The sequence below is a fragment of the Mobula birostris genome, chromosome 7, assembly GCF_030028105.1.
Source record: "Mobula birostris isolate sMobBir1 chromosome 7, sMobBir1.hap1, whole genome shotgun sequence".
Classification (NCBI taxonomy): domain Eukaryota; kingdom Metazoa; phylum Chordata; class Chondrichthyes; order Myliobatiformes; family Myliobatidae; genus Mobula; species Mobula birostris.
The window spans coordinates 55,860,430-55,880,174 of record NC_092376.1 but is presented as its reverse complement, the minus strand read 5'-3'; the positions used below and the strand labels follow the sequence as shown (position 1 = coordinate 55,880,174).

General features: G+C 40.9%; 1 protein-coding gene across 1 annotated transcript in view; it reads left to right on the top strand.

Annotated features, from left to right (window-relative positions):
- Positions 1–273: 273 nt before the first annotated feature.
- Positions 274–19,745, top strand: part of gpr45 (G protein-coupled receptor 45) — a 60,123-nt gene continuing 40,651 nt past the window's right edge. The window contains exon 1 of the mRNA XM_072264333.1: positions 274–323. The gene's annotated coding sequence lies outside the window, so the exon portion shown is untranslated. The remainder of the gene's footprint in view (positions 324–19,745) is intronic.

Sequence of the window (19,745 nt, the reverse complement as noted above, 5' to 3'; positions counted from 1 at the left end):
GCTTTCTCCCGCTTACCATGCACTCGGGGAAGCGCTGCAGAACCAGGGGGCGCCTGTCGTACCCGGGAGACTGGTCCCCTGTTTGAATGAGACGCCTCCTGCTCTCACTCAGGCAAACCCGGCGGACCATCCGCATTCATCGCATCCACACTCACGCTGCGCACAGTTCAGCTTCCGTTGTTCCCCCCTTCCCTTCTCCGAGCCTTGTTTCTGCACCGCTGCGGTAACCCACTTGTGTTTTTTTAAAAAATTTGGATTCCCCTGGCGATGGTGAGGAAGAGTGAAGGTCGATGGTTTGTAACTGATTTATGTCCAGACGCTTGGTGAGTTGGTAATTGCATGTTTTTGTCTTTTGGACCTTCTCGCAGTATTAACCCCCGGGCTCTCCCGAGTTACTGCACATTGATGGATTGGATACTTCCAAAAGAGGGGAGTGTAAGGTAAAAGGCGTGAGAAGCAGTAAAACCCGGTGCTCGCGTGCGGTTTCGTCGGTAAGCATCGAAGATACCGAATTAGTGTAGAGTTGTTTCGGAAAACAAAATAAAGATCGGAGCAATTACTGAAAGCAATTTTAATCCAACACTAAACAGCTTATCCCAGTACTCGTAACTGAAGGTATTGTCTATGCTGAGCAATATTTGTAGATCTGTCTTGTAGCGCTGCAACTTGTATCATTTAACCTGCGCTAATATAACACAGTACTCGCATTACCAATAATCTGTACGTGAAGTAAAATTTAACATGTAAAACACTCTGAATAGAAATTCGTTTGGAGGACGGCACGACCTCCTGTAGTGGTCATGGTCAGAGTACTGTCCACTCTGCTATTCCTACATGATTCAGGTATTAAATTTGGTAGTAGATTGGTAACATGTAAGGTGATTTCATCTAGAAAAGGACTTTTGTCATTTTTAATCTGCTTGAAGTAATGCATCCAATAGAGGTTAAACAAAAGACATTTATTTTACTGCAGTAATCTTATGCATTTACTGCATTAAATAGAATATAGACATTGAAGAAAAAATCATCTTCATGTTTGAAAACTTGACACTTAGATATTTATCACTAATCATGTTATCACTAATCATTAGAAGGGAACAGATGAAATATGAAAGTAGCTAACAAATAATATCAAAGTGGATAGTAGAAGTTTTTTTCCAAGTATGTTAAAAATAAAAGAGAAATGAGAGTGGATAGAGGACCGCTAGAAAATGAGGCAAAAGAAATAATAACAGGGGACAAGGAGATGGCTGCTGAACTAAATGAATTTTGCCTCTATCTTCACTGTGGAGGACATTAGCAGTATGCCTGATATTGTAGTGTGTGAAGGAAGAGAAGTGGGTGCAGTTACTATTACAAGAGAGAAGGTGCTCAAAAAGCTGAAAGACCTAAGGCTACGTAAGTCACCCGGACCAGATGAACTGCTTCCTAGGGTTCTAAAAGAGGTAGCGTTAGAGAATGTGGTAGCATTAGAAATGATCTTTCAAAAATCATTGGACTCTGGCATGGTGCCAGAGGACTGGAAAATTGCAAATCTCACTCCACTCTTTAAGAAAGGAGGAAGGCAACAGAAAGGAAATTATAGACCAGTTAGCTTGACCTCTGGTTGGAAAGATGTTGGAGTCAATTGTTAAGGATGAGGTGATGGAGTACTTGGTGACACAGGACAAGATAGTACAAAGTCAGCATGGTTTCCTTCAGGGAAAATCCTACCTGACAAACCTGTTGGAATTCTTTGAGGAGATTACAAGTGGATAGATAAAGGGGATGCAGTGGATGTTGTATATTTGGATTTTCAGAACGCCTTTAACAGTGTGCCACACACAAGGCTGCATATCATGTTAAGAGCTCATGGTATTACAGGAAAGTTACGAAAATGGTTAGAGCATTCGCTGATTGGTAAGAGGTAGCGAGTGTGAATACAAGGATCCTTTTCTGGTTGGCTGCCAGTGATTAGTGGTGTTCTGCAGGGGCCGGTGTTGGGACCGCTTCTTTTTATGCTGTATATCAATGAATTAGATGATGGAATAGATGGCTTTGCTGCCAAGTTTGCGGACGATACAAAATTGGTAGAGGGGCAGGTAGTGTTGAGGAAACAGGTAGGATGCAGAAGGACCTAGACAGATTAGGATAATGGGCAAGAAAGTGGCAAATGAAATACAATGTTGGAAAATGCATGGTCATGCACTTTGGTTGTAGAAATAAATGTGCAGATTATTTTCTAAATGGGGAGAAAATCCAGGAATCTAAAATACAGAGGGACTTGGGAGTCCTTGTGCAGAACACCCTGAAGGTTAACTTGCAAGTTGAGTTGGTGGTGAGGATAGCAAATGCAATGTTAGCATTCATTTCAAGAGGTCTAGAATACAAGAGCAAGGATGTGATGTTAAGGCTTTATAAGGCACTGGTGAGGCCTCACCTTGAGTATTGTGAACAGTTTGGGGCCCCTCATCTTTGAAAAGATATGCTGGCATTGGAGAGAGTCCAGAGGAGGTTCACAAGGATGATTTCAGGAATGAAAGGGTTATCATACGAGGAATGCTTGATGGCTCTGGGTCTGTACTTACTGGAATTCAGAAAGATGAGGGAGGGATCTCATTGAAATCTTTCGAATGTTGAAAGGCCTAGACAGAGTAGATGTGGAAAGGATGTTTCCCATGGTGGGAGAGTCTAGGACAAGAGGGTACAGCCTCAGGATAGAGGGGTGCCCTTTTAAAATAGAGAGGCTAAATTTCTTTAGCCAAAGGGTGGTGAATTTGTGGAATTTGTTACCACATGCAGCTGTGGTGGCCAGGTTGTTGGGTGTATTTAAGGCAGAGATTGGTAGCTTCTGGATTGGACATGGCATCAAAGGTTATGGGGAGAAGGTTGGGAACTGGGGTTGAGGAGGAGAAAAAAAGGATCAACCATGATTGAATGGCAGAGCTGACTCGATGGGCCAAGTCCTGCTCATATGTCTTATGGTCTAAACATTTTGGAGAAGCAGGCTATTAAACTGAGTTAACAGCAAATTGGATTGTTTTTGGAGATCTCTAGTACAAAAGGTGAAATCAAACATTTGAATCAGGATTACGTTTATTATTCCTGACACGGCATGAAATTTGTTTTGCATCTGCAGTACAGAGCAAGACAAAATTACTGAAGTTACAAAAATAAGTAGATACTTCAAAAGTTGGGTTCATGGACCATTTGGAAATCTTATGTGGAGGGGAAGAAACTGTTCCTAAAATATTGAGTGTAGCTCTGCAGGTTTCTTCCCCCATAGGTCTTTAATGATAGATGCCACCTTCCTGAGGCGTCCCCTCTTGAAGCTACCCTTGATGGTGAGAAGGTTTGTGCCCATGATGGAGCTAGTTGAAGTCTGCAACTCTCTGCGGCTTCTTGTGATCCTGTGTCTTGGCGGTTCTATACCAGGCTGAAGCAACCAGTCAGAATGCTCTCCGCCATACTTCTGTAAAAAGAAATGTACAACAAGAATGTGCAAAAGTCTTTGATGACATGCCAAATCTCCTCCAGCTCCTAATGAATTAGAGACTCATGGCATTCCTTCTTCATGATTACATTTTTGTGTTGGGTCCAAGATGGGCCCACGACCTTGAAGCTGTTCACCTTTTCCACCACTGACCCCTCAGTGAGGACTGCTGTGTACTCTCCCAACTTCCCCTTCCTGAAGTCCAGAATCAGTTCCTTGTTCCTACTGATGTTGAGTGTGAAGTTGTTTTGTGACACCACTCTACCAGCTGATCTACTGTATCTCACTCCTGTACACCTTGTTTGCCATCTGAGGTTCTGCCAACAACAGTGGTGTTGTGGTAAACTTACAGAGGGCATTTGAACTGTGCCTAGCGGCACGGTCTTGAGTGTAAAATAGAGCAGTGGGCTAAGCATGTAGCCTTGATGTGCATTTGTTGATTGTCAGTGAGGAGGAGATCTGATTACCAATCCATAGTGACTGTGGTGTCCTGATGAGGAAGTCGAGGATCCAGCTGCAGAGGATAAGTTCATTGAGAGTGAAATCAAATCAGTTGGATGTGTCAGCTGTAGATTAGTGGCAGCACTTTCACCTGAGGCAGAAACCTAGTGACTGAAGGGTGTGAGAATCTAGCTAATTCTTGCTAATTCAGTAGGTTGCAAAGGAACACAGTCATTGGTGTGATATTTAAAATCAGTGGCCAACTGTCAGAAGAACTATGAAACTTTCTGATATGAATCAATAACAATAAGTATTCACAAATGATTAAAGCCATCTTAAAAATTAACATAAAATGGGAAAAAATGAAACAAAAGATTCTGTTGATGCTGAAAATCTTGAGGAAAACACACAAAGTGTGGGAGGAACTCAGCAGATCAGGCAGCACCTGTAGATGGAACTGAATAGTCGATATTGACCTTGGGTCTTGGCCCGAAATGTCAGTTGTTCATTTTGCCTGATCTGCTGAGTTCCTCCAGCATTGTGAGTGAAAACACATCCACATACATTTAAAATTACCTAACACTTTTATTGGTCCCTCACAGCTATTCACCCTCCATTTACTTGAAAATTGAAAGCTTCGTGACTCTTATTATTCTCAGCTGTAACATATTTATTTCTAGAACATAGAAAATTGGCAGAGTTTATAAGTGTGTCACGCTGAGCTCTCACTTGCTGCTTATTTTACTGTAAAAAATTGAGAGCAAATTGATTTGTGGAATATGATTGTAAAACAAACAAAATTCCTGAAATCCGATATAATATAAAGAATTTTATGGTATTCACTTTTATTCAGAATTGTTCTTTGGTCATAAATTTCTCTTGAGTTATTTATAAATTTTAAAGAATTAGAGGCTGCATCAGCACCTTATGGTAGCTTGGCAAAAAATATCTGACATTTTTGTTAACAGAGAATGTATAGTTTGCTTAAGCATAATACACAAGTAACCTGTGGAAATCAGCTATCTTCCCCACACATTATGTTACTTCAAATAAACTGGAACTTATTTCTGCACTGCAGCTTAGTTTCTTCAATTTAATTTTTATAAAACATTTGCATTTATCTGAGAATAAGGTTAGCTTTTTATTTGCTTTGTATTGGAATATTATACAAGAGATTATTAAAAGGGTGTTCGATCTGTTGGGAACAACTTTGCCTGTTGCATAGTAAGCTGTATTAGATTTGTCTAGCTATATCTCTCAAGAAAGAGCTGAGTACCAAGAATGGTAATTTCAGGAATGGCTAAGAAATTTAGAAACACAATTGTAATGTTAGGGTACAGGGAGAGAGCATAGGAATGTGGTATGGAAGTAGAGGATCAGCCACAATTATATGAGATTGCTGTAAAGATGTCTCTGGTGGCACCTTTAATTGGTTTTGCTCATATGTCTCATGGAGAAAATAGTTTGTCAGTGTTGAAAACCATTTTTCTAAGAGATACGATGTAACCTTTGGTGCGCTCAGGGAAGCTGTCTTGTACCCTACTCTTCTCCTAATACACGCTTCTCTTAGGAAACATCATTAGAGAGCATAAACTTGATGCAGATGACAAACAATCGAGTCTGACAATGATAACAGCCTATCTTTCCTATCTTCTTGTCTGGCTGCAGTAGAAAAATGGATGAACAAACCTAAATCAAGATAAAACGGGAATGCTTTTAGTTGCTCTCAAAACCAAAAGAACTTTTTCATAAACTTGGGAACTTGGCTGCTCTTGTAAAATCAGAACTAACAAGCCTGGCTATTATCCTTGATTCAGATTTCAGTTTTAAATCCCATGTAAAGAAAGTGACTAGAGCAACATTTCTACACTTAAATATTGCAAAAGTATTTCTGTTTCTGTCATGTAAGGATGCTACAATACTAATTCACACCTTTATATCGAATAGATTGGTTACTGCAACACACTTTTTTTGGGCTTCCAAAGGAATCCATTGACAAACTTCAACTCATTCATAGGTGTGTGGAAAATCATGTTTGACAAATCTTATCGAATTTTTTGAAGAGGTTACTAGGAAAGTTGACGAGGGTAAAGCAGTGGATGTTGTCTGTATAGACTTAAGTAAGGCCTTTGACAAGGTTCCACACGGAAGGTTAGTTAGGAAGGTTCAGTCGTTAGGTCTTAATATTGAAGTAATAAAATGGATTCAGCAGTGGCTGGATGGGAGACGCCAGAGAGTAGTGGCGGCCTACAATCTGTCAGATTGTAGGCTGGTGACTAGCGGCGTGCCTCATGCATCTGTACTGGGTCCAATGTTGTTTGTCATATACATTAATGATCTGGATGATGGGGTGGTAAATTGGATGAGTAAGTATGCAGATGATACTAAGACAGGTGGAGTTGTGGATAATGAAGTAGGTTTTCAAAGCTTGCAGAGAGATTTAGGCCATTTAGAAGAGTGGGCTGAAAGATGACAGATGGAGTTTAATGCTGATAAGTGTGAGGTGCTACATTTTGGTAAGACTAATCAAAATAGGACATACATGGTAAATGGTAGGGCACTGAGGAATGCAGTAAAACAGAGGGATCTAGGAATAATGGTGCATAGTTCCCTGAAGGTGGAATCTCATGTGGATAGGGTGGTGAAGAAAGCTTTTGTATGCTGGCCTTTATAAATCAGAGCATTGCGTATAGGAGTTAGGATGTAATGTTGAAATTGTACAAGGCATTGGTAAGGCCAAATTTGGAGTATTGTGTACAGTTTTGGTCACCGAGTTATAGGAAAGATGTCAACAAAATAGAGAGAGTACAGAGAAGATTTACTAGAATGTTACCTGGGTTTCATCACCTAAGTTACAGAGAAAGGTTGAACAAGTTGGGTCTTTATTCTTTGGAACGTAGAAGGTTGATGGGGGACTTGATAGAGGTATTTAAAATTATGAGGGGGATAGATATAGTAGACGTGGATAGGCTTTTTCCATTGAGAGTGGGGGAGATTCAAACAAGAGGACATGAGTTGAGAGTTAAAGGGCAAAAGTTTAGGGGTAACATGAGGGGGAACGTCTTTACTCAGAGAATGGTAGCTGTGTGGAACGAGCTTCCAGCAGGAGTGGTTGAGGCAGGTTCGATGTTGTCGTTTAAAGATACAAACGTAAATTGGACAGCTATATGGACAGGAAAGGAATGCAGGGTTATGGGCTGAGTACGGGTTGGTGGGACTAGGTGAGAGTAAGAGTTCAGCATAGACTAGAAGGGCCAAGATGGCCTGTTTCCGTGCTGTAATTGTTATATCGTTATAACACCATTTCTAGACTTTTAACTAAAGCCAGGATGAGGGGGCATATCACTCCCATACTAACTACTCTACATTGGCTTCCTGTATTGATGTTAAAGTTATTTTACATGTTTTTAAAGTTCCCAGAAGTCTGGGACCAGAATACATCACAGAATTGCGTTTGTTTTATAATCTTGCTCGATCCCTCAGGTCAGGTCAAACCCTCCGTCCATCTCTTAAATTTGCACAATCTCCCTCAAAGGAAAATTAGCAGGTCATTTTATTTTAACAATACTCCTAAGCTGTGAAACTCATTACCTAAATTGAAAGGGGTGCAGACTCAGATGATATTTATAAATACCAGCTCAAAACCTATTTATTTAACTTTGTATTGTTTTGTCCTGACATCATTTTGTCTTTCATTTTTATATTTGCACTTTATCCCATTGTAAAGCACTTCGAACTACATCATTTGAATGAAAAATGTTCTATAAGTCAGTTGTTATTAAATGGCAGAACAGTCTTTAAGAACTAAACAGTATCCTCCTCCTATTTTTCTGTTTTCTTTCATCACCCTTCTCAAAACCAACACCTCTCTATTCTTGCAATTGCTATTTCAGTCTTTCCAACAGGTAGATTCCCAGCTTCATGGCCATATTACTTGTTGTGGAAATACTAACTAAGAAGGCCAGAGCGACGTCGAGTTTTGTTTCAAGAGTTTATTAACATGATATAATGGAGAGTCTACAGCAGTCTCCACTGCCACCAGAGCTTTGATTTTTTAGGTTATACAGAGCCCATATTTATACAAGGCAAACAACTTCGCATGACACAGTCAGTGCATGACCGACTTTTTCCAAGAGGTGTCAGTTATCTCTGAGCGCAAGCCTAACAGTTCTCTTTGTTCCCTGTTGTCAGGGCTCAGTGTTCACGCCAGATGGTTCCTGGAACCTTAATATCTTGTGTATTTGAATTTCTGGTGCTGTGCTTATCATTCAATGTTACTCTCGACTTGCATCAGCAGTCCTACATCTAGCTGGCTCCTGAGCGGTCAAGTATTCCATCATACACTAGTTTTAACTATTTCTAACACATTACTCAAAACTTTAGATTTGAACCCATGGAATTGAGTTTCCATGCCACAACTTTCCCATTAGTTGCTGACAAACTCTTCTGTTATTGTAACCCAGGTTCCTCTTCACCTTTTCCAGCTTGCCTGTGGTTTTGATATGCTTAACTACATGGTGATCCTCCAGCATCTAGCTATAGTCACCAACTAGGTGGGATTATATGGACCTGATTTCATGTGGACTTGTCTAGAAGTTTGTCTGCTCCAATCAAACCAGCCAAAATGAGCTTTCCTGATATCATGAAAGTAATGCAGGTACACTTAGAACCAAAACCATTGTTAATTGCAGAATACTTTAGGTTTCATAAGCAGAATCAAAAGGAAGTGGAGTACATTTCACCTGGTGTGGCTGAACTGAAGAAATCGTCTGAGCATTGCCAGTTCAGTGATTGGCATAATGATGCACTGAGAGATTGTTTAGTTAATGGGATCTTACAAGAAAGCATTCAAAAATAGCTTTTCATTGAAGCATTACTACATTTAAAAGAAAAGTTGAAATTGCTGTATCAATAGAAACAGCAACCAGAGACTCAATTGATTTGCAGTCAGGAAAGAAAGTGATCATGAACAAAATTGCAGTGTTTAAACAGAAACCTGCCTGGCCAAACAAATTTTGTTATCGTTGTAGCAGGGACTAGCTTGCACCAGTCCAACGTAGATTTAAAAATGAAACTCACAGAAGATGCAACAATGTATGACACATACAAAGATTATTGCCAGGCAAACAAAACTAAAGGGACTGCACATAGAAGAAGACCAAAAAGTCAAGTTGCAGTTTCAAAAAGAGCACTAATCTACACGTTAATGAAAAATCTGATAATGATGAGAGTGACACAGGACTAGGTAGCCTTGAAACTTACAGGTGAAAACTAATAATGGACAAGCAATATGGCTTGCAGCAGAAGTGAATAGCGAATTAATTAAAATGGAATTGGACACTGGCTTGGCTGTTTCCATCATTCTACAAAATGGGTCCGAACAGCATTTCAAAGAAACTGAACTGAAGCTACTAGAACTACTAGACAGGTATGTGGAGGAATTTAAGGTGGGGGTTTATATGGGAGGCAGGGTTTGAGGGTTAGCACAGCATTGTGGGCTGAAGGGCCTGTAATGTGCTGTACTGTTCTATGTTCTTGTAGATATCCAATGTTAGGTAAAAACAGGGGGACAACATTGTGGGGCCATGATTGGCTGAGACAGCTACAATTTGATTGGTGATTTTTCCACAGTTTGCATGCCACCTTCTCTGCAATTGAATCAAATAAAAGCAAATTAAGAATGGTACTGGATGATGCCAGAACAGTGTTCAAGCGTGGCATTGGAAAACTTAAACATATCAATGTTAAAATAGTGTAAAATGAAAATACCACACCCAAGTTTTACAAGGTCCATCTGGTTCCTTATACCATGCGTGATAATGTAGTCAGTGAGCTAGATCGCATGGAGGCTGAAGGAATTCTTTCCAAGGTTAAGCGCTTGGGCAATGCTAGTGGTCTCAGTAGCCAAGAAGGATACGGCTGTCAGGATATATGGTGATTTTAAGATCACCATAAATCCTGTACTGACAGTAAATCAATACCCTGTGCCCAGGATAGAGAATATCTTTGCCAAGCTTTCTGGAGGGAAAACTTCAGCAAAGTGGACTATAGTTAAGGCTTACCCTACAGATGGAGATGGAAGAAGAGTCCAAAGTGTTTCTCACCACAAATACTCACAAAGGCTTTATCACTATAATAATCTTATTTTTGGAGTAACATCTGCACCTGCAGTCTGGTGGGAAACTATGGACCAGGTGTTGCATCAGGTTTAGCCTCAGCTAACTTCACTTTGCTAAAGTGTTTCCCTCCAGAAAGTTTGGCAAAGATATCCTTTATGCTGGGCATAGGGTATTGATTTACTGTCAGTACTGGATTGATGGCGTCCAGGCACCTTGTGTTATCTGATTACATTATTGTTAGCAGTGAGGATGGCAAGAAATGCCTCCAGATACTCGAGGCAGTGTTAAAAAGATCGGAAGATTATGGGCTCAGAGTATGACACATCAAGCATGAATTCTTTAGAAACATAGAAACATAGAAAATAGGTGCAGGAGTAGGCCATTCGGCCCTTCGAGCCTGCACCGCCATTCAGTATGATCATGGCTGATCATCCAACTCAGAACCCTGTACCAGCCTTCCCTCCATACCCCCTGATCCCTTTAGCCACAAGGGCCATATCTAACTCCCTCTTAAGTATAGCCAATGAACTGGCCTGAACTGTTTCCTGTGGCAGAGAATTCCACAGATTCACCACTCTCTGTGTGAAGAAGTTTTTCCTAATCTCGGTCCTAAAAGTCTTCCCCTTTATCCTTAAACTGTGACCCCTCGTTCTGGACTTCCCCAACATCGGGAACGATCTTCCTGCAGCTAGCCTGTCTAATCCCTTTAGGATTTTATACGTTTCAATAAGACCCCCCTCAATCTTCTAAATTCCAACGAGTATAAGCCTAGTCGATCCAGTCTTTCATCATATGAAAGTCCTGCCATCCCAGGAATCAATCTGGTGAACCTTCTTTGTACTCCCTCTATGGCAAGAATGTCTTTCCTCAGATTAGGGGACCAAAACTGCACACAGTACTCCAGGTGTGGTCTCACCAAGGCCTTGTACAACGGCAGTAGTACCTCCCTGCTCCTGTACCTGAATCCTCTTGCTATGAATGCCAGCATACCATTCGCCTTTTTCACCGCCTGCTGTACCTGCATGCCCACTTTCAATGACTGGTGTACAATGACACCCAGGTCTTGTTGCACCTCCCCTTTTCCTAATCAGCCACCATTCAGATAATAATCTGTTTTCCTGTTCTTGCCACCAAAGTGGATAACCTCACATTTATCCACATTAAATTGCATCTGCCATGAATTTGCCCACTCACCTAACCTATCCAAGTCACCCTGCATCCTCTTAGCATCTTCCTCACAGCTAACACTGCCACCCAGCTTTGTGTCATCCGCAAACTTGGAGATGCTGTATTTAATTCCCTCATCTAAGTCATTATATATATTGTAAACAACTGGGGTCCCAGCACTGAGCCTTGCGGTACCCCACTAGTCACTGCAATGAACTTTAAACTAAGCTTCACTTACTGTAGTCCCACCATTGAGGCACAAGCATTTTACAAGTGTGTTGAGAAAATTCAAGCATTGGCGGATCCACCAAGGCCAGAAAACTTGTCACAGTTGTGGTCCTGCTTAGGATTGGTCAGCTACTAGAACAGGTCCCTGCCAAACCTGGCTATTGTGTTCCAGCCTTTGAACTCATTACTACAGATCTGGAAGAAATGGCAATGGACAAAGCAGTGTGAGGTGGCTTTCCAAAGGTAAGGGAAATGGTGACATCAGACACTGTACTCATACATTATGATCCTCCTCGTCCAGTAAAGCTTGCCTGTGATGTCTTGCTTTCTGGTACAGGTGCAGTCATGTCAAATGTTATGAGTGATGGAAGTGAACATCCTGTAGCCTTTGCATCAGTATCCTTTACCATTACAGAGAGAAAAATTATGCACAGATTGACAGAGGGGCCTTAAGTCTAGTTTGGGGTATAAAGTGTTTCAACCAGTACTTCTATGAGAGTTTACCCTCATTACTGACCATCAACCGCTGGTGTCTTTCATATATTCTTTTTTTATTTGCGATACAGCACAGAATAGACCTTTCGAACTGTGCTGCCCAGCAACCCCTGGTTTAGCCCTAGCCTAATCGATCCACAGAGGGGTGTTCCACTAACAGCAGGAGCACAGATGCAGAGGTGGGCTCTATTTCTTGGAGGACATGTTTACAAGATCGAATTCAAAAGGGCAATTAATTATGGAAGTGCTGATGGGTTGACCAATTTACCCTTGGAAGAGGAAATACCTGAAAGATTTACAAAAGAAGGATATTCCTTTTGATGTATTCTTCCTTACGCAAATCAAATGTCTCCCTATTATGGCAGTGATGGTCAGAAGGAAAACCAGAAGATTCCACATTGTCTTGGGTCTACATGGCAACCCAAAATCGAATTTGCAACGGAAGTTCCAGACTTCCAATTCCCCTATTTTTACCAGCACCAGGATAAACTTGCCCTTGATGGTGTGGGGAGGGTTTGCCTTACGTGTGGATTGAGAGTTGTTGTAATCTTCCAAGCTAAAAGCCAATGTGTTGGAGAAGCTATAGTCCATGCTGGTCATCTAAGCATGGTCATAATGAAAGCAGTGGCTTGAAGTTTTGTCTGGTGGCCTGGGGTAGATCTGCAGATAAGCAGCTTGCCATGCACTGTTCAGGATGCCAACACATCCAGAAGAAAGGTGTCAAGAGCTGTCAGAGCGACTCCCTGCAGTCCCAGAGTCAACTCCTCTGACCACCACAGAGGAGGCCCCAGAACCTGAGGTTATTTCACAGCCGTAATTCTCACCTGCCAAGCAGAGTGACGACACCCCCCCCCCCACCAACTTGTCAGGAAAGACGTTATCTCACAACAGTACAAAATTAAGAGAGAAGCCTTGAGTCTGGTTTGGGGTACCAACAGTGGGAGGTTTGTTGCCTTTTACAATGTGGTATGGGGTAAGGGACTCATTGTGACCACATACTTTATAAATGCCACATCTCTAGTGCACAAATTTTCAGGGGCAAGCCTTCGTAAATAACTAAAACTAACTATACTAGGCCACCTAATGGTTTTGATATCTAGCTTGGCTCAGACGATGTGCATTTTAATGTCATCTGTTATTAATTATTTAAGCTGAAGAATTTCCCAAAGTTTCCACGAGTAAAGTAAGGCTCTACAGCAAAAACCTCAGTCTCACATATATTTAATCCTTGGAGACTGGAATAAAGACTGGGGCCTTTTTACAGTAAATAATTGTTAATAAAGAATCTGTGGCTTTTTCCACTTGTGTTTATCTTGGAATAGCTGCCTGTGCTTTCCCTGTCAATCAATAAGATTATAGCTAATCTGATTTTGGCTTGAATGCTTTCCCATCTGATTTCATAACCCTTAATTCTGTTACAGTCACTAAAAACTCTGTATTTCTACACTGATTATTATTAATGACTGCAATTCACTGCTCTCTCTGCAGGGAATTCCAACATTGCATAATAGCTGAGAGGAAATTAACTCTCTCAATCTAACCCTTTGGAGACTAGCCCTTTGGTTCTGTATTCCCCCACCAGGGAAATACTGTCACAACATAATACTGCCAAAACACTCTCCACTCTCAGAAACTTCTGTTTCAATGAGACCACCTCTTATTCTTCTCAACTCCAAAGAGAAACGATCCAATCTATTCAGTCCTCCCAAAATCCACCAGGAGATCCTTCATTGTCAAGCTGTCAATGCAAGTATGACCTTCTTTGCATGAAATCAGGTTTCCAAATAGTGCTCTAGATGTGGTATCATCGAGGTCTGTACTGGTATAGCAAGATTTTACAATTATTGTTTTCGATCACACTTTGAGTAAAGGCCCATCTCACAATCTTAATGCAGGATCTTGACATAGAGTAATTGAGTTGTACAACACCACTGCACTTTTGCCCCATCTAGTCTGTGCCAAACTATTAATCTTCCTAGTCCCATAAACATACACCTGGACCACAGCTGTCCATACCCCTCCCATCCATGTACCCGTCCAAATATCTCTTAAAAGTTGAAATTAAACCTGCATCCATCACTACTTCTAATCTCACAAAGCTTCAGTGGGAGAAGCCTACTTACATTTACCCTGTCAATATCCCTTGTGATTTTGCATGCCTCTTATCAAATCTCCCCTCATTCTCCTATGCTCTGGAGAATAAAGTCTTAACTTATTCAACCATTCCCTATAACTCCTGTCCTCAAGTCCTGACAACATCTTTGTACAAGTTCTCTGCACTTTTTCAACCTTATTGGTATCTTTTCTGAGGGTAGGTGGCCAGGTCATTGGATGTTTTTAAGGTAGAGGTTGATAGGTTCTTGACTAGGGCGTGAAAGATTATGGGGAGACGGCAGGAGAATAGGGTTGAGAGGAAAATGGATCAGCCATGATGAAATGGTGGAGCATACTCGATGGACCAAATGGCCTAATTCTTCTCCTATGTCTTATGGTCCTATGGACCAGAACTGCACACCGTACTCCAAAATAGGCCTCACCAACTCCTTATACAATTTCAACATAACATCCCATCTCCTGTACTCAGTACTTTGATTTAAGAAAGTCAATGTGCCAAAAGCTCTCCTTACGATCCTCTCTACCTGTTTCACCACTTTCAAAGAATTATGGATCTGCATTCCCATTTTCTTCTGTTGTACCACACTCCTCAATGTCCTACCGCTCACCATGTAAGCGCTGCCCTCCCAAAGTGCAACATCTCACACGTCTCCATTAAGTTCCATCTGCCATTTTTTCCAGCTGGTCCAGATCCTGCTGCAAGCTTTGACAGCCTTCCTCGCTGTTCACTATGCACCCTATCTTGGTGTCATCCACAAATCTGCTGATCCAGTTTACTACATTATCATCCTTATCATTAATGTAGATGACAGACAATGAAGGACCCAACACCACCCTGAAGTGTCAAGAATTCCTTCCCTCTCACCAACACTGCCCTACCTGCAGAGTTCCTCCAGCAGTTTATTGTTGTTTTTGTCCGAGCTTCTGGCACTCCACAATTTATTCCTGTGCCTCCAACATCCCATCTGCCTCCCAATTTACTTGTTGAACCTGTACATTAACTTTGAGGATCTTTTTTTTTTTCAGATACCCAGTTCTGCCTGAATATCAACATTTATACAATGCAAATACATTTACCTTTCCCTTCAGTCATAGATATAGCACGGAGATGCATCCTTCAACTCACTGAGTCAAGGCTGACCATTACTGGAATTCAGAAAAATGAGGGATGACCTCACTGAAACCAATCGAATGTTGAAAGGCCTTTGTAGAGTGGATCTGATGAGGATCATTTCTATGGTGGAAAAGTCTAAGACCAGAGGACACAGCCTCAAAATAGAGGGGCATCCTTTTAGAACAGAGGTGGGGAGGAATTTATTTAGCCAGAGAGTGGTGAATCTGTGGAATACTTTGCCACAGGCAGCTGTGGGGGCCAAGTTTTTCTGTATGTTTAAGGAAGAAGTTGATAGATTCTTGGTTAGTCGGGGCATGAAGGTGTACAGGGAAAAGGCAGGAGACGGGGGCTGAGAGGGAAAATGAATCAGCCATGATGAAATGTGGAGCAGACTCGATAGGCCAAATAGCCTAATTCTGTTCCTATATCTTATGGTCCTGTGGTCTTATTAAACACTCACTTACACTAATCCAATATTATTCAGGATGAGTATTTTTATCTTTGACTTATGACAAGCTGAAATATTGATAATTATTTTAAAATGGAGTATTAAAATATTCATATGGTATTTACTTGTGTAGAACTGCTAAATACTTACAGCGTAATTTTATTTTGATCATCTGTGGTATTCTTGCTGTGTTTCACCATTTTCTTATATTCTCTATCCAACAGAGGTGCCAACTCATCAGAAATGGGGAAAAAAGTGGAGACAAACTTAGGAATTTTTTTTTGTCTGCATTATGGAGTAGTTTAATAGATAAACTTTGTCTACCAAACTATTCCTAATGCATACAAAAAATGAAATTCTTTACAGACATTTAGTATCTGTTACTATCAAACGGCAATTTCTTGCCCGTTATTAAAAATCTCATTCAGCGAGGAGGTGGAAGTGTCGTTGCATTCAGCACAATCACTGACAGTCACCTGAGTGGCTGCAACTCCCACACTGAGTCTCGTTATTAGACATTACCTTCACCCACGTAGAACGGTTAGTGATAGTGAATCTGTGAAATTAAGTCAGTAACATGGTTCCAGCATTTTTCTTAAAATCTGAGTCAGAGCTATTTGTGATAAATATTAACTCTGATGATTCTGTGTCAGAGAACATAGAATGCAGAACAGTACAAGCCCTTTGGCTCACGATGTTGTGCCAACCTTTCAAGATCATCCTGACCCTTCCCTCCACAATACCATTTTTCTTTCATCCCTGTGCCTATCTTAGAGTCTCTTAAATATCCCTAATCATCTGCCTCTACCACCACCCCCGGCAATGTGTTCCATGCACTGGAGGGATAAAAAACTAGCTCTGACATCCCCCCTATACTTTTCTCCAATCACCTTAAAATTATGCCTCCTTGTATTAGCCATTGCTGCCCTGTGGGTAAAAGGTGCTGGCTGTCTATTCAATCAATGTTTCTTATCATTCTTGTACACTTTTATCAGGCCACCCCTCATCCTCCTTTGCCCCAAAGGAAAAAGCTCTTTCCTCATAAGATGTACTAGTTTGTAGGGTTGTTCGCCGAGCCTGGAGGTTAGGTCGCAAGCGTTTCGTCACCAAAGTGATGTCATCAGTGCGCAATTGAGTGTAGTTTCTGCTGAGTGCTCACATTTATATTGGTCCGAATCGTGTATCAGAACAATGACTTGGACCAATATAAACACATGCAGTCGGCAGAAACAACACTCAATTGCGCACTGATGATGTCACCTCGACTGGTGATGAACGGTTTGCATCCTAACCTCAAGGCTTGGCACACCACTCTACAAACCAGCAGCCAGTGTGAGCCACTGATCCTCTTTTATTTCATAAGACATACTCTCTAATCCAGACAGCATCTAGGTAAATCACGTCTGCATCTGCTGTAAAGCTTCCACATATTTTCTATAATAAGGCGGCCAGAACTGAACACAGTACTCCAAGTGTGTTCCAACCAGAGTTTTATAAAGCTGCAACATTAACGCACAACTCTTGAACTCAATTCCCTGAGTAATGAAGGCTGACACACCATACACCTTTTTAACGTATGGTGTACGGATAACATAAAGATTTTTACTCATGTATGTGAAGGATGTAAGAAATAAAGTCAGTTCAATTCAATTCAGCTTTCACAGCAACTTTGAGGGTTCAGTGGATGTGGAACTCAAGATTCATCTGTTCCTCCACACCGCTCAGAATCCTACCATTCACCTTGTACTCTTCTTTCATGTTTGACCTTCCGAATTGTATTACTTCACACTTCTCCAGTTTGAACTCCATCTGCCACTCCTCAGACCAGCTTTGATTCCTGTTGATGTCCTATTGTAACCTACAACTTTCTACACTTTCCACAACACCTTCATGTCATCTACAAACTTACTTACGCACCCTTTCACTTCTTCATCTAAGTCATTTATCAAAATCACAAAGACCAGATATCCCAGAATAGATCCTTGTGAAACAACCCCAGTCACTAACTTCCAGGCAGAATACGTTCTTCCTGCTACCACCCCTTGCCTCTGTAGAATGTAGCCATTCCAGAATCCAACACAGCCACATTTTCCTGGATCACATGCCTCGTCATTTTCTGATTAAACACTCCATGGTGAATCTTGTCAAACGCCTTCCTAAAATCCATATTTAGTAAGATGTTCAGGGTGAACATCTCTATTTAATGTTAAATGTCTATTTTCTCCACTTCCTCTCCCAGTTATCTCACCCCCCCCCCCCCATTTCCAATGTAATTTTAATTTCCATTTCCATGGTAGCCTTACTGTAACTAAAAGTTTCACAGTCCTTTTGTTGGTAATGTTGCAACGACACTTTATCTTTGTGCTCCCCTTTCATGGAGGAATACTCTTAACAAACAATGCTAACAGAGGAAATAGTAGAAAGTGTGATCAGAATAATTTTAATGTTGCTGAGCCTGTGGTTAGAGAGATTTGTCCAACAGATCCAAGATTATTAACCAGTGGAAGGTCTGAATCTGAGGCATTAGTGGAATTTCACAACCATTGGAGGTACAGAGCTCATGTTGGGTGAGACTGTAAAGATTTGCAACTAGTTGAAGATTTTGAAACAAGTGCTCTGGAGGATTGGGAACACTGGAAGATCACTTTATTCCTGATGAATGTGACTTGGTCATCTTGCCAGTTGATCTTCCTTTAACATGCAGTGCTGGATGCTTGGATTGTTGAAAGCATCACAGTCAAGTATTTATCTAATTGTTGGACTGTCATGTGTTATGTAACTAGCAGTGACAACTGGACCAAACAAAAGGAAAAATCACAATTGATATTAACTTTGGGGAGGGGGCTGATGTCTAGTATAGTTTGGTACCTCCCTACTGCTCAGCCAACCATACTTACCCCGGAGGAAACTCTCGAGTCTCTGATGTTTATAATTTGTGGCCTTTTAAGTGGTGGAGTATTGAATGGAACAATGTCATGAAAAGTTCTGTGCATGTACGTAGACAATCCTGCTGTTTGCTCACTTTTTGTTGTAATAAATAGAGCACAACCTTCACATGCACAGCTATTTAAAAATTGCCAGATACAATTTTCATTTTTTTTTTAACCTGTATCTCTCTAAAAGAGCTAGGAATTCCCGTGCATGTCAGCTTTTGTATCTGCAGTGTAGTGTCTGGAAATTGTAGCAGTTATTCAATTATTGAGGTTCTTCTACACTCCTCTGGAAAATGTGGAGTGGCCACTTTCATTCCAGAGTTGACCAGCAGTGCTGATTGATGATAGGACAGCATAGCCCATTACTGCTGATTAGCTCCAAAAAAAGATATTTGATTTAGATAGTCAACCATTTGTCAATTTTACATAATTACATCATAGTGCAGGATGTTTTCTAAATACCAGTTGCTATTTTAACTGTTTGTGCCTGTTTAAAACTTTTGTCATTTATTGCCTCCTGTTTGCAGTAGTCATGTAGGCACTTTAATAATTACTATTCCCTACAATATGAGAGCGGGCTGTGTCAATACCTGAATCATAGGATAGTGTAGGATAGAAGGAGCCATTAAGTTTGCTCTTTTAGTAGCAGCCCTGTAAGCTTTTAAAATAGTTACCCAGTTTCACTTTTGAAGGCTACTTTAATCTGTAACCATTGCCCTATCAGGAAGTGCTTTCCAATTTCTAACCATCTGGGGCAGAACCATTTATATAACTCATTGAGCACAGAGCCTTTTATACTCTAAATTTCTAATTGTAAAGTCAAGGATTCTATGTCTTAACAAACTGTCACTTTAAAAGATTTGTACACACCTTCAGTTTTAGCCCCTTTAAAATTGCACCATTTAGTATGCATATTATTTCCCTACTTGTCCTATCTAAATACTTCATATTTCCTTGCATTGAAAATGCTCTTCCAAGTGTCTACCTATTCCACCAGCTATTCTGTGTATTCCTGCATTCCATTATTAACCTTCTTGCTGTTCGTCCATCTTGTGGGATGGTGTTACCTGTACATTTCAAATTCATACCACGTCCAAGTCATTTCTGTGTAAATCACAAATAACGGAGGTCCTGGTACTGAATACAGATAAACTATATTCTAAAACCCCCTCCTGCTCTTTTTCAATTTCTTTGCCAGTTTTGAAACCGTGTT